This window comes from Excalfactoria chinensis, chromosome 2 (genome assembly GCF_039878825.1).
Source record: "Excalfactoria chinensis isolate bCotChi1 chromosome 2, bCotChi1.hap2, whole genome shotgun sequence".
NCBI classification, from domain to species: Eukaryota; Metazoa; Chordata; class Aves; order Galliformes; family Phasianidae; genus Excalfactoria; species Excalfactoria chinensis.
In genome coordinates this window covers 20393901-20408997 of record NC_092826.1, presented here as the reverse complement: position 1 = coordinate 20408997, position 15097 = coordinate 20393901, and the positions used below count along the sequence as shown (strand labels likewise).

The 15097-nt window shown below is 36.1% G+C and overlaps 1 protein-coding gene across 1 annotated transcript in view; it reads left to right on the top strand.

Annotated features, from left to right (window-relative positions):
* VPS13B (vacuolar protein sorting 13 homolog B) overlaps positions 1–15097 on the top strand; it is a 404032-nt gene that overhangs the window by 246177 nt on the left and 142758 nt on the right. The window lies entirely within an intron of this gene.

Genomic DNA, 15097 nt, shown 5'->3' with positions numbered 1-15097 from the left:
AGGAATCATTACCTTTTAAGAGTTGATTATTGAATAAAGACTCTAGCAAAACTTATATTCCATTATACTTTTATTTTTTGTTAATATGTCATTGAATGCTTATGCAGTAGGCAAACAGCTGATACTGACTTGAGTTTCTATATTTTTCTTTGCATAAAGACAACAGAGACGATCAGTTGAAAGACTAATGTCTGCATACATATATTTTGATGGAAATGTGAGCAACTTATTAAAATTTGCATATGTGCCATAAGGGATTGCAAAGGGTAGAAGTTACAAAGTATCATAAACTCCATTTCACAGTTTTTCTTTCATTTTAAAAATATTTCAAACTGCAGAGGTAAAATTATGTAAAAACTTCCAGGAAAAGATTCTCTGTGTTTCAAGGAGAGGTATTTTGCTTATTGCATAGGGACGTTAACACAGTGTTACAGTGGCATCATTTTCAGTTCTTCTCATCCTGTATTTAGGCAAATATATATATATATATATTTATATATATATGCTGTAACAGTTCATGTTTTAAAATTATGCCTGTATTTTATTTTCTAATTCTTTGAAATTCGGTTTGGTTTTGTTTCTTTCTTTAAGAGGTTTGTCTCTACATTTAATTTGGATACACAGTTGTTGTGTTTTTTTTTTTTTGAGGGGGGGGTTGTTGTGGGTTTTTTTGTGTGTTTTTTTTTTACTTCTTTTTCATAATCTTAACTTTATTAATTATTGAGTTGGGTTTCAAATTAAATTGTTCCCATTAAATATCAGGTTCTGAATATTGCCTTTTGCCACTGTAGCTGAACCTTACGGTTGTTTTTAGCATTAAGGAGCTTAGGAAAGTGTTCCTTATTCTCCAGATACAACTCAAACATTTTTGTGGAAGTGGGCTTGGGAGTGAAGTCTTTTCCTGCTTTACATTTCTTTCTTCATCTATTTTTAGTATTGGGGGGGAAAAAGTCTACCTAGACCTTTCCCCCAGTAAAATACTCTCATATATGGATAGCATTACATGGAAACACCATTCCTAATTAACATTGGCATGTCTGAGGCTATTACAGCAGTTATTAATTTAAAAACCTCAGTGGAAACTAATTGTAAAATAACAGCTGGAACTGCCCGTTTAATTTCAGAAATGTAGCTTGTTAATTATCTAATACCAAGAGCTATTCAAAGCTTAATTTATATTTGGAATTCAGATTTTAAAATGTTCAGCTCAAACTATCAATCTTATTTTTACTTGAAATTTCCTCAGTTTCGAGTTTTACTGGAAACTGCAATAATACATGGCTAATTTGGCAAAACATACATATTTTTAAATACATTTTTTCCCCTTATACTGTGATGGTCAAAATAAAATAAATTTCACAATCAGAAAAGCATTCCAACAACTTTATCTCTTAAAATTCACCAGATTAATCACCATGTGTTCAAGAGATATACTCACTTTATATTTCCTGTTTCACTTGAGTGGCTCTGGAGTTTTGCCTCTGATTCCTACAATTATTTTGAATTTCTTTGTGCAGTTCTTGGTGGAAATCAAATTGAAACGCGTTTTATGGAAACACTGCTGTAAGAAATCATGGCTGTTACTACGCCATTTAGGCGTCCATGTGCTGTTAGTTGAGGCAGCTCAGGGCAGTGCAGTAGTGCCTCATGGCCTCATCTACCAGTTCCATGTCAGTGATTGACAGGCTGTAACTGACTTGAACATGCACTTCACAGGGTAAATAAGATGATAACAACCTCGTACTTCACGCACAAGATTTGTTTTGGCTGTTTGCCTCACGCCTGTCTATTTGCTGTCGTGAAGGAGTTGCGGTAGAGTGATCTCAGTGCTTATGGCAATTGCATTTAGTTTTTCTGCTTAAGCTTTTGAATTTTCAGTGTGGTTATGATTGCTTCTTTATTTAGGTATAGTTCATGCTCTCCATCAACTGTTTCAGACTGCCTTTAAACTGACCTGTGAGTTTGTGTTGTGAAATTGCCAGGCCATGCAGAGAGGCAGGTACAGAAAAAGAATCTCTTCAGAATACAGGAGTCTGAAAAGTGTTCAGTATTGTATTTTGTGTGACTTTTCTGGGGTTTATTCCATTTCTGTGACTACTAATGTTGCTATTTCTCGACAGCTAAAGGTCAGAAGTAAATAACAGTTGTAAAAACAAATTTTCAGGAGGGCATTGCTTTCTCTGTTGTGCCAGTGAACAGCACTTTGTTCAGTAACAAGGGCTCTCGGTTATGGGTGATCTTAACTATTGCAAAGTTGAAACTTAATTAAGCAGCCTGAAGCCAGAGCTTCTTTTGTGTTCTGATGCTTCTTACTGTCTCGAATACTATTTTCACACAGTTATTTAGTGTTTGCCATGCCGCATGAATGAAGCTTGCCACATGAAATTCATATAACTTCAATTTAAAAATCTGTAATATATTTATGGTGATGAAGTGGTGGAGAGATTATAATTTCCTTCGTATGTACAGGTTTGAGGTGCTGTTTAATGTTTTTTTGTTTTGTTGTTGTTGTTTTTTTCCCATTTCCTGCCCAAAGAGCTTAAATTCTGATGTGAGGAAGCCTGTTGTAGTAACAGTGATCAAAATAAATTCAAATCGTTGTTTGAAGTGTAGTTGATTTGTATCCATTTAAGATTATCGTTACACCCTGTTACTGTTACCCATAATTAATCGCTCATTGTTTTGAACTACTTACCTTGATACTACATAATCTTTAAATGACTGTTATAGATGTTGCCAAGGATAGGGTGTTTTTTTTACTGAGACCTTTTTCTTTCACTTATTATCTTTTTCCAGTCATTTCTTTTCATGTTTTTAAACATTTTAAATGAGCCCCTCGGAAGTATCATGTCTGTTTCTTCTTAAAATGCACTGAAAGACACCTGCTTTGCTGAAATCGGGTTGTGTAATAATTTCCTTCTCTTCACCCCATCCAATGGCCTTTCCTCTCATTCCTCCATGTCAAACTCTTAGTTCTGCCACATATAAATTCTTGACTCAACCCAGTGGAGGGAAAATGCTTCGAAAAAGCCTGACAATATTTGGAGAGCTCTTTGATTAGCACTCTTCCCACCTTCCCACCAGAGCAACACAGACTGGCTGTGCCCAGTGAAGTTGCAGTAGGAATGAAAGCACAACCCTGAGCTTCCCTGGGGAGACTGGATATTGCCTTTAGTTGCTTTAGAGCAGCAGAGAAGCTTTGACTTTTAATATTAGTTTAGCCATAGACTTTGGACAATTGAGTTTTATGCCCACCAAGGCTGCAGACCTGAACTCAAGCTCCTCTTCAGAGATCCCTGGTGCTGCTGGTTACGCTTGTGTGTAGTGAGCTGACTGGGATGGCTAAAGGAACTCAAGATGTTTTGAAGGCATTGGGCAGTTTTTTTTCCAGTCAGGTCATTGCCCTGAACATATTTTTTGCAGTTGCCAAGGATTAGCCCTGGTAAAGAAGCAGGATTGCAGCAGCCTGGACTCACAGCAGCTTAATCCACCACCACACTCGTATCTTTTGAAACACAGCATAGAATCTGACACTGAACTAGAAATTTTAATAAAATTCTCAGATTCAGCATTGGCATTATTAAACATAATGTAACATTTTTAAGAGGTAAACAAAAAAGGCATGGAGGCATAGAAAACAGACATAAAATATCGTTTAAAAATCCCAGGATACTTTTCACATTTTAGATACTCAGCAAGTTTAATACAATGAAAATTTTTGCAGATAAACTGTAAAACTAGAAAATAAAAAGAACTGAAAGCGGGTTATTTATGTGAATTGGGCTGTATGGTTTATGTTAGAAGGCAACATTATTGCAGTTTTCACATTTCTTCCCCTCTTTCAAGTTCTCTCCCTTTAATTTTTTTTTTCTCTAACCAAGTAGCTTTTTTTTTTTTTTATTTTGCCGGTTACTCTGAAATACTGGGAAGGAAGAGAAGGAAGTGTCTGGTTTCCTATTAGTGTGGGAAGAAATAATAACCTGGTCCCTGGAAATTAATGCCATTTTATGAGATGGAGTGGCCCTCGTATGCAGGTTACTTAAATACAGTAAAGTTCATTTACTTTACTCAAACGCCTTCGTTTCTTCCTTAGGTTTCCTTTGAGGCTCTATTGAATGACCATTTCTGAGTCACTTTTCTATTCTTCATAGTGAAAATTAACATTAAAAGGTCTTGGCTGTGGTAAATAATTTATTTTAAAATAAGCCCAGAAAGCTTTAAAAATGTTATTTTTCTATAGCAGTTTTCTTCCCTACTGTCTGTGAGTAAATATAACTTCCATCACATTTGGCTCTACAAATGTTTTGTTTGTTGGAAAGTATTTTCCAGTAATATATTAAGCAGACTTATATTCTTTGTAGTATTTTTAATTATAACAGGATCTCAAGTTAAATATAATGCAAGTTCTGTGCTTCTGTTACTGGGAAAACCATATCCCATTTGTAATGAGACATTTGTTAACTTCTGTATACAGATTGTGGTTCATTCCATAGATATTTGTGGGTTCTCTGATGTCCCTCACAGGGTTTTATCTATGACAAATTCATACCACAGTTCTTGAACTACTTTTGGGACAGAAGATTTTTTTTCATTTTCAAAGCAGTTTCCCGAAGTAATTTCTATTTAATGTTTTCAAGTTTTCCTGGTAAGGTTTTGGATTACTTTACAAAAAGGATTATCAGAAATATATAGACTAATGACATATTACTTCAGTTCAGGAAAGAACTTTGAACATGTTACTTGGAGGGGTACAATACAAAACTCTCATGGCAAAATGAAATTCTAACTGCAGTTATCCTAAATAACTCAAACAGTATTGTTTAAGTGAGCACAGTTCCCAGCCCTTACTGATTTTCTGTGTGAGCTAACTGGTCATATGTGTTAAGTATAGACAAAAGTCATGCTTAATGTTTCTTCTGATGCTTAAGCTTATTCTGTGTAGTACTACCACTTAATCTCTATTGTTGTTAAACATGATGGCACAGTAGAATACAGATTAAAAAGTAGGATACAGGGCTTTTGTGTGTTTCAGATGCTTTTCTTTCTTTATCTATTAAGGCTGGTTCATGTATTCTTATGGGGTTTATTAGTTGCGGGATACAAAGATAAATGTAACATTCTTTAGCCTCTCAAAACATTTTTCATGCCCTCTGATGCTTTTGGTGGTTGGTTGTTTTTTTCCTATCATAAGGGATGGCTAACACTGGTATGTTAATGGCTAACACAAGTGCAAGTAATAAAATACAGAGATAGTATTAGCCATCTCAGTGATTGACATAAATCACAAGTACTTCATTTAGTCTGTGCTCCCCAGTAATAAAATATTACTGTTTGGAGTTTGGAGGTGATATTAATAGAATGTAGGAACGTATATAGATATATCCTTTCTTCGCGGAATTGGAGCAGAACAAGTTTGAACTCTTCCTGATAATCAAAGGTTATTGAATAGTACCATTTGATCTTTGTGAGATCATTTTTCAAAGAACAAGAAGAAACTTGCAGACGAGCCAGTCTAGCTGCAAATCTGAAGGTGCTGTTTCCCAGTGTATGGCAGGATGTGTACATGCGTGTACGTGGTCAACAAAAATGGAGATGAAAACAATATTTTGCTATGTGTTGGTTCAAAACATCTTTCTGTACACTTTATTCTTCAGACAGCTTGTAATGGTTTTCTTGGCATAATTAAAGAAAAAAAGCCTGCTATGTTATGCAACTGGGACAGTTGTAAAAGTTGCTTTCTAAAAATAATTTTAACGAATCTATTGCATTTTTCTTGCATTGCAGCTTATAAAAAAGCAATTAAGCAAGTATTTACTAAAGCGGACTTAAACTAAATACAGATGACATAATTTGCTGTTTCCCAAATGGGCCCTGTAGTGAACCTGGGCACTCGTATCTGCATACCATACTTAATTTATTTTAATTATGTTTTGGATATTCTTTGCTTCAGACAGAAAGTAAAATGTTCAAATGTTCTCATAACCACCATCATTTATGCATAGATCTCTTACAGAATTTTACACTCCTTGTCAAAATACTTCAAAACTGTTATCTAGATTAAGTTAGTCAAGGAGAATATGCTTGAGTTTTAGGAGTGGTTCAAGTAGTTATCCTAAGAGAAAGACTAGAAGTGATCTAGAAAAGAGGAAATGAGGTCACCAGTAGTAATGTACCTAAAAGCTTTACCTTAAGTTCCTGAAAGAACTGGTGTGAAACCTTCAAGAGGTATATCATAATTTCCAAAACCTTTTATATATTTTCCAAATATAATTTTCCAAAACTATGCTGTAGTTGAGCACACATTTCCTCTGTTTTAGCCCTCCCTTAAAATCAGGGAAAAAAAGAACTGGAAAATGTTGGTGGAGAAATTGCTTCCTAACAGAGGAGTAAAGGTACCCACCTCAGTGCTTTAGCGAAGCTGAAGTTTTGGGGAACTACTTTTCTAGATGTCAATCATTTGACAAGAAACTTGTGAAAATCCAACATTATTACAATTAACAATTAATTAATTTACAATTAAATTATTATTACAAGCACATACAAATTTGCATTTACTTCTCGGAACTCAAGATTTATTCGTTATAGAGGACATAACTGAAGAAAATAAGTCTGTGAAGGGGAAGAGTAAGACTTACCAATAAAATATTTGGAATGTAGATTTAAGGTATGACATCTTTGAGAAGGAGGAAGGGCTGGGAAGAGTTAAAACAAAATGCTTTGGTTTTTTTTTAGTATGTATATGATAAATCCATAATTATCTGGGGAAAAGTAAATATACATTATTCAATATATCTCTAATTTCTATACATATATGAGTGAGTGCTGCCTTTTACAATCCAAGAATGACTGAAAATGAATGAGGAAAATATATGTCTTCTTTCTTTTTCTTCCCCTCTGAAATTATTTTTAGGATTAAACTTCCCTTCATTATATCTTGAATTCACACTGAATTTGGAAGTGCTCTTAACAGTAGTTTAATGATGCTTTAAGGAAGACAAAATAGTGTTTTTGAACATGAAAGTTAATATATATCATATATTTCTACCAGGACAGTTTCCCATTGATACTATAAATAAGAAATAAAAGCACTGCAGAGACTGCAGGGAAGTAGTATGAAAGGTGATAACTTCTGAAGAAATACAAGTGTTTCATGTTGTTAAACTCATTTTATGGTGTAAACGTGTTAAGCTGTTACTGGTATCCCACTATTATTGGCATATCTTACAATACAATATTCAGGTTTTTTTTAAACTGGCATTATTAATGCTAATGCAATTGTTCTTCAATAAGAAAAAGAAATACATGTGGCATCTTGCGAGGTTGATCTATGCCAAAATTAATGTGAATTGCGCCACAGGGGGGGATTCGAACCCAGGCCTCCGGTGTTGCAAGCGGCGGTTCTAACACCGTGCGCCACTGGGGGCACACAAGGTATTGTTTAATATAAAGGAAAAATTGGTATTTATTTGTTCCTAATGTTCTATAATAATTCTTATAGAAACTGACTGAGTTTTAGGTATGATTTCAATAAACTGACACAACAGTGCAAGAATATCCCAGCTCAAGTCAGTTGTCAAACTATAGTCAGTATGTCTTGTAAATTTTATCATTATAACAGACCTTATGACATAAAGAAATTGCGTAAAGAAATTAAAGACTGTTCAGTGCAACTCAACCTTGGTATTTCCAGGTGAATTTCTAGTCTAGCAGAGAATACTGAGTTATTGTATCACTAAAGTAGGTGAATTAGTCATCTAAAACACAGTACAGTGCAGGATAAAAGCAATGGCAAAAGCACAAGATTGTTTACCCTGTTTTGTGATAAACCAAGTGCTCATGAAATATCTAAGAAATCAAAATGAAAGATTGCTCTTACAGCCAAACAGCCTTGAGTTATGAGGTAAAATTATGTCTACCATGAATCAAAAACATAGAATTGTTTGGGTTCTGTTGTATTTTGACTTCTTTTGCTAATCCCTCCACCCGCACTCAGACTTCCCCCATCCAGTTAAACTCTTCAAGCTCTGTTCTTGCTGCCTCTTATTTAGAGAAACTCTTTTCCACTTGTTTTTCCTAGAAACATTTGGTATCCAAAAATACCCTGCAGACCTTCCCTTGGAATTGTGCATACTTATCATTTATACAGTCTGTCAACTGTATATTTATACTACGCTCCCTGAATTTGAGTGAATGCTTAAAAAATATAATGAGATTCCTCAAAGTGTCTAAACATTAAACAGTATAAAAATGAAAAACTGATCTTTTAAAGTTTAGGCTTGCTCAGACTGTTATTTTTGCTGTGGAATTTAAACAATAAAGTTACAAAAGTCATTAAACCAGATGGCATCTAAATGCACAGCTGCAAATTTCAGCTTTGTTTCATTTTATGTTTTTTTTTGACAGGCAAAAATTTCATTATAGTTTTATCATACTATACCTTATCATCACAGGATCATTCATTCTGTATTCCACATACAGCACTAGAAGAGAATTGTGCTGCAGAACTTCTTTGGTTTATTTGCAGAAAATGACAGCACTAAAGCCCTTGGAGCAAGGGGCTACTTTTAAATAGCTGGTCACCTCACTGTAGACGTAGAACATTTCTTGCCTATAGGACTAGAGGAAGGAATCACCAGGCCAAAGTGTTTGATGTGTGATCTACTGGAATTCCTCTTAGATGTTCTGTGGCTTTTTATGATCAAATACACTGCTAGCAATCCTAGCCATGTTGTGGTCCATTTCACTAAAATTTGACCTCCCTAAATGGTTAGAAAGGAGAATTAGAGTAGAACTCACCTGGCACCACCACATTACTTAGTGGGTGTGGGAGAATGCTGTTATTTTGAATCTATTTGAATGCATTGGTGGCTGAAAATGTTAATTTTGAAGCTTAGGGCTGCATAATAAGCTTCAAGAGAATAGAATTGAAATCTGTCTGCCCAAGCAGCCTCCCTCCCAGATGTTGTGCACATCACCTGTCTGACTTACTTAGTTCTTTTACACATCAGTTTGGTATGTCACCTTTGCTCTAACCAAAACAGCATCTTATCATCTTATCATAGAATCATAGAATGTCTGGAATTGAAAAGGACCACAATGATCATCCTGTTTCAACCCCCCTGCTATGTGCAGGATCATCAACCACCAGACCAGGATGCCCAGAACCACATTCAGCCTGGCCTTGAATACCTCCAAGGATGGGGCATCCACAGCCTCCTTGGGTAACCTATTCCAGTGCGTCACCACCCTCTGAGTAAAAAAACTTCTTACTAATATCTAACCTAAACCATCCCCTTGTCCTATCACTATCCACCCTTGTAAATAGCCATTCCCCCTCCTGTTTATATGCTCCCTTAAAGTACTGGAAGGCTGCAGTGAGGTCTCCCTGGAGCCTTCTCTTCTGCAAGCTAAACAAGTCCAGTTTCCTCAACCTTTCCTCACAGCAGAGGTGCTCCAGCCCTCTGATCATCTTAGTGGCCCTCCTCTGTACCCGCTCCAAGAGTTCCATGTCTTTCCTGTACTGGGGGCCCCAGGCCTGGACTCAGTACTCCAGATGGGGCCTCACAAGAGCTGAGCAGAGGGAAACAGTCACCTCCCTCTCCCTGCTGGCCACCCCTTTTTTAATACAGCCCAGAACACAGTTGGCCTTCCAGGCTGCAAACACACACTGCTGTCTCATGTCCAGCTTCTCATCTACCAAGACCCACAGGCCCTTCTCTACAGGGCTGCTCACAAGGAGATCTTTCCTCAGTTTGTATAAATACCTGAGATTGCCCTTACCCAAGTGCAGCAGCTTGCAATTGGCCTTATTGAACCTCATTAGGTTTTCATGGGCCCTCAGTTCCATGGCTTCTCTAATTTGCTTACTTTTTGAGTTACCTAGAGATCTTTAGCATGTTAACACTTGTACCATTTCTCTCTTTGCCATGATATTCAACTGCACTTACAGAGAAAGCAAAAGAAACCGAAGTCCCTGAGAGACACAAGTCAGGCATTTAACCAGCGCTAGATTAAAACTGAAGATAATTATCCAAGTTATTCCTTTGACCATTGCTTAACTGTATCAATTGTTTGAAACTGCCTAGCACGATCACAAAACATTTTTCTTTCTGTTTCAGTCACTGTTAGACTTCTTTTTTCAACATGGTAATTGCACAAGTAATCCACTTCTTAAGGTGGTATATGTCTAGTTAGGAAAGTAATAAGCATATATATGTTATGTAGTTCTAGAGTATGGCTGTGGGTGATTACAGTAAGTATTCAGTTGGAATTCAATTAATTCCAGCTTCTTCCCCAGCTTTAATATAATGTGATGCATTTGTCCACCGTGTAAGTATTCAGTCATTTTTATTTTGCTCCTGGAGCTAGTACTAATGTTTTCATTTACAGGGGTCCTTCAAAACTGAAGCTAAATCCCAGATATCTTAACCACTTTTGACTTAGAGGACACCAGCCATGTAGGGAATTCTGTAGGGAAGGCTGGTGCATCTGGCTGTAGAGAGCATGACAGTAATGGGCTAATAAGGAAAGCTAATAAGGGAGAATGTGAGTTTCATTCTTATGAAACAGATGTCTTTGATGATTAACTGTAATGTTAAGGTGAACAAGATAACATCACTTACTAATCAGTAAGGTGTGAAGCAAGAGTCATAGTGTACTGAGCTTATATTTGCAATTGATTGTTGTATTGCTGATATGAGAATTATGTATAAGATAGATTCACATGATAGAATAATGATCTAGATAGTAATCTGATGGAATCCAATCCAAATTATGCTGCCAGACAGTGTATTGAGTTCTTCTGTGCCTGAGCCAGCCACACGTGGCATAGTTCTGAGGGGAAAAAGTAGAGATAGTGAGAAGAGGGGTTTGCTGCTGGCAGTGTTTGAGAGCCTGCTCTGCTGACCCAGATTAAACTGTTTCTATCATACAAGAAATCATAAAACACTGTGTTACAGAGACTACAAATGAGTGTCTGTAGGGACAGATAGCAGGGTGGGAAAACAATGCTGAAGTTACTTTTAAGAAGGGTATGGAACTCAGACTATATAGTAGAATTATGTACAACATTTTAGAAGTTTGCCAGGAACTTCCCTTCTGGCCTAAGGATACATTCTTCTCCTTTCTTGCAATAAAAAAAAAGTTTTATTAGCTACAGCTTTTCTTCAGTTTTAGTGCCCTGATAGCATCTTCCTTTTCCCTACTGCCCCGTTCTGTGCTGTCTTTCTTTTTTCCTTCTCATTCTCGTAAATACATTTTTAATCTCTCCAAACTCAGACAAATCCGAGTTGTCCATCAAGAACTGCTGCGATTCAGTTTATTTTATTTATGCTTTAACATCGGGTGTATGTAGCACCTGTTCTATGATTCTGGAGAAGTTCAGTTTTTCTCCCAGCAGCTCAAGCTTTAGATCCTTTGTGGCAGTGTCATCTACTTGCTGTAACAGGGTTGGGGGAAAACTAAAAGGGATGTTGCAGCTAATCAGAAAGCTGATTTCTATCAGGGGTTTTACTAATGAAAGCTCAGCACTTTGGATGCCAGCTGTTGTCATCAGAGATGCCGTAGGTTTATGTTTATCTCTCTGCCCTTAACATCTCACTTTAAATGGAGCTTCCCACTGCTTCCCTAAGAAACAGTTGTTTCACATTTCCCCTATTGTTACAAGTCCAGTGGCCTTGTTGGGGAGAATAAGCTAAGAAACTGTATTGAATGGGATGGGAAAAAGGCAGCTAAGAAGCACAATGTTGGTGATTTCAACACCAGTTCAGTCACCGAGCACAGTACAAGGTGCCACTGGTTTTGCCCCTATAAAGCTGAGTGTGCTTTTTGATCCAAGCTTACTGTCTGTTTCATTTGCTATTAGAATAGGAAACACATTTTACCATGAGGGCAGAACCTTTCATTTGTGTGGGTAGATTTGTTTGTCATCTCTGCACCTGGAAAGGGAAGTGAGTACGCAGAGATCTAGTAAGTGCTGACAGAAATTACCTGTTATGTGTGAACTCTGTGAATGTTTCTTAATTGTGATACAATGAGCAGCCTTTAAAGGCCGTTTTCCTGGCTTATTTACTTTTTTGTAGGTCTCAGATGAATTATAACTGAATAGACATAACTCTTTACAGCGAGTCCCAGAATTCTGCCTGTTCAGCAGTGTGTAGTAACTGGTTCAACATGACTTGTTTCTTTTGTAAACATACAAAAAGCCTAACTGAAATTAAATCAATTTAAAAAGAAAAGTGTTAAAACTGTGTTTCCTGTTGCATGCTTATGCTTTTCTTTGTTTGCTCATGATCTTACTGTATTATTGATCAACTGTTGCTTTCTACACGACCTGTTGAAAGGTTTAGGTGGGATAATAAGATTATATTCAGAAGAGAGAAGCAATTAAAACTGTAACTCCTCCAGCACATTTCAGCTTGTAATATAGCTTTTATTCTAGAGGTAGAGAAGACATTAATCTCAGTTTACTCTTTTCCCTGAATTATTTGCTGTAGGGATTTTGAAAGCTACAGAATGAGAAAGACTGCAGAGCTCACTCGTAGTGTCTGTGTTTAAAATTATTCCAATTTAACTTACTTTTATCCTTCTAAAAAAGTACACCCTTAATTAAGCTGGGGGTGCACTTACAAAAATGGCTGGTGAAGTATGTAGCCACAAGTATGTGGCCATGGGAATGTCTCTGTGTATGTTTGGGTGGGGAAAAAAAGAAAGCTGTGTTTTGATCATTGCATGAATTTGGCAGGATGTACTTTCTGAAAGCAATAATGAGTTTAATCAAAATGTTAAGTCATTGATAACTACTCCTTGTAGATTACATATTTGTATCATACATATGTCTTTGAATGGGTAGCCTGCAGAAATCAGTTTGTTTTCTTGGATTGCAAAGGTGCATCAAAGGGTTATATTATACTGTTAGTAGAGAAGTAAAATGCAGTTAATGCATGAAAGTGTTAGGCAGTGATATCCCAAAGCATTACAGACATTGTCCAGTCCTTCACATCTTACAAAATTAATTGGATGAAGTAAAAGAAAAGATCCAATTAACATATCTTATACTAGTCTTGCAATGCACCAGTACCCTGTGTCTGAATAGTAGCACTATGTATTTTGCTGTAGCGTGTTTGCCAGAGAGTGATTTCATTGTTTTTTTATATTTAAATAAGTAATTTATGAGGGGAAGAAAGCTGTTGTCACAACGTGGAATTTCAAATTGATGCATGCAGCCAAATTTCATTCTAGGAATTCAGTACACCAGGTCATGGTTGTGCTGAACAAGGCTAAAGAATGCAGTTCTATGTGCAGCTTAATGCAAGTTCTCAAACTCGTCATAAAAGAATGAATGGAAAATACTACTTATTGTCAAGTATAGGAGAGAATGATTCACTTTGCAGGTGAAATTATCATGTTATGTATTTTGTATACTTATGCATTTTTAGTAAAATATGTAATTTGGTGCTTTCCTTTCAGTAATGTTTCACAAAACATATATTCCTGTATTTATTTCCATTAAGAAAATAAGCAAATAGATGCTGCATCATACAGTAATCTACAAAAACAGAACTGCATACAAGTTAATGTAATAACGCCTTAAAAGAGTAATAAAATATGCAGTTGTTGTGGTTGCATCTCTCTGTGTGGAAAGCTGACAAACACATTCCTAACTTTTAAGAAAACACTTTTAATTTTGAAATACCACTACTGACATAACATATTTTCAGTGTATTTCAGCTGAGCATTTTAGACAGGATTAGGGCTACTGAGCAGTACGGTCACACATCCTCAGAAAGAGCAACTTGGCAAAACTGTTGGCTTTCCTGCAATTTGGATGCCTCTATTAACATCCACCATATTAAATAATAAATTATCCTAATTGCTACCATATTCTATCAGCAGTTTCAACTGTGTTTGGGTTTGCACAGCAATGGCACTTCATTTTGAATTTGATTACACAGCTAGATTACATACCAATACCTACAGCTTGCATCGGTGCATCACAGTTTGTAATGTGCCTCTTTAATCTTTGCTTATTTTTAGATTGTTAATTTCAGTGGAGACAGCACTTATTTACAAGATGACGATTCTGATATAAGACTATAACTTAGAATGGAATAGTACATTGGGTGGCACATGCAAGCTAGAAGCTGAAACTTCTACTTGTTTAAAATAGACTACAGTGTGACAGGATTATAAATGCAAAGCAAACATAATTAAATATCATTGTGCCCTACCTTGTTAAAAAATAATTTAAAAAAATGTCTGGTTTTGCTTTTTTATTATAAAATGAGCGTTGTGGATAAAGCTCTCTTGTTCCCAATGAAGAAAGGGCATCATCATTTACTGAAGTATTCATTACTTGTATTAGGAGAAGGCAAATTGAAACAGTAGACCACTCCAGATCTCTCTTCTGGTTCTGGTCACTAGTTAGAACAAAAGTATCTGCAGTCTTGGGTGTTTTGCTGAATCTCAGTGTGACTGTTCCCCAAGCTCGTCTGGAAATAGAAATATTCTATTAAATCTAATGGAGTAGACTTTGGCAGAATCCACAAGTAATGTAGTTCACTCAGAAACACTTTTTTCTCCTTGTGAGAAGAATTTTTGTAGCACAACACTGTACTGAAATTCTATGTTAAAAAGGTATTTTCCATTGTCTTGAAATGTTGTTATTAATTGTTGTTCTTTCAGATAAGTTTGAACAATTATCTTGCATGAAAGTTGTTTGTTATACTGTTATGCAGCTATTCTTTTTGAAGACTTGAATAAGACATCCTTCATCTAGACAGTAGAAGTACCTGCTTTCCCATAGGGCTGCTCATATGGACCTGATGAAAGTCCACTGAAGTCAATGGGTTGCTCTCATATCAACTTTGGTGGACCTGGCTAAACTTTGAAATGTATTTATTTGTATACCTCTCATTTGAATCCATAGGGTAAATGCAGCTGAATACTTCTGAAGACTTAAACTAATGCTTAGATGTAAGTGAGAGTACCAAAACTGATACCTAACTTTTCATGGTTTTGTATTTTTCTTAATTCTCTTTTTAAGCAAAAGATGTCCATAACATTTTTTAATCCAATTCTGACCCTAATTCCTGATTGC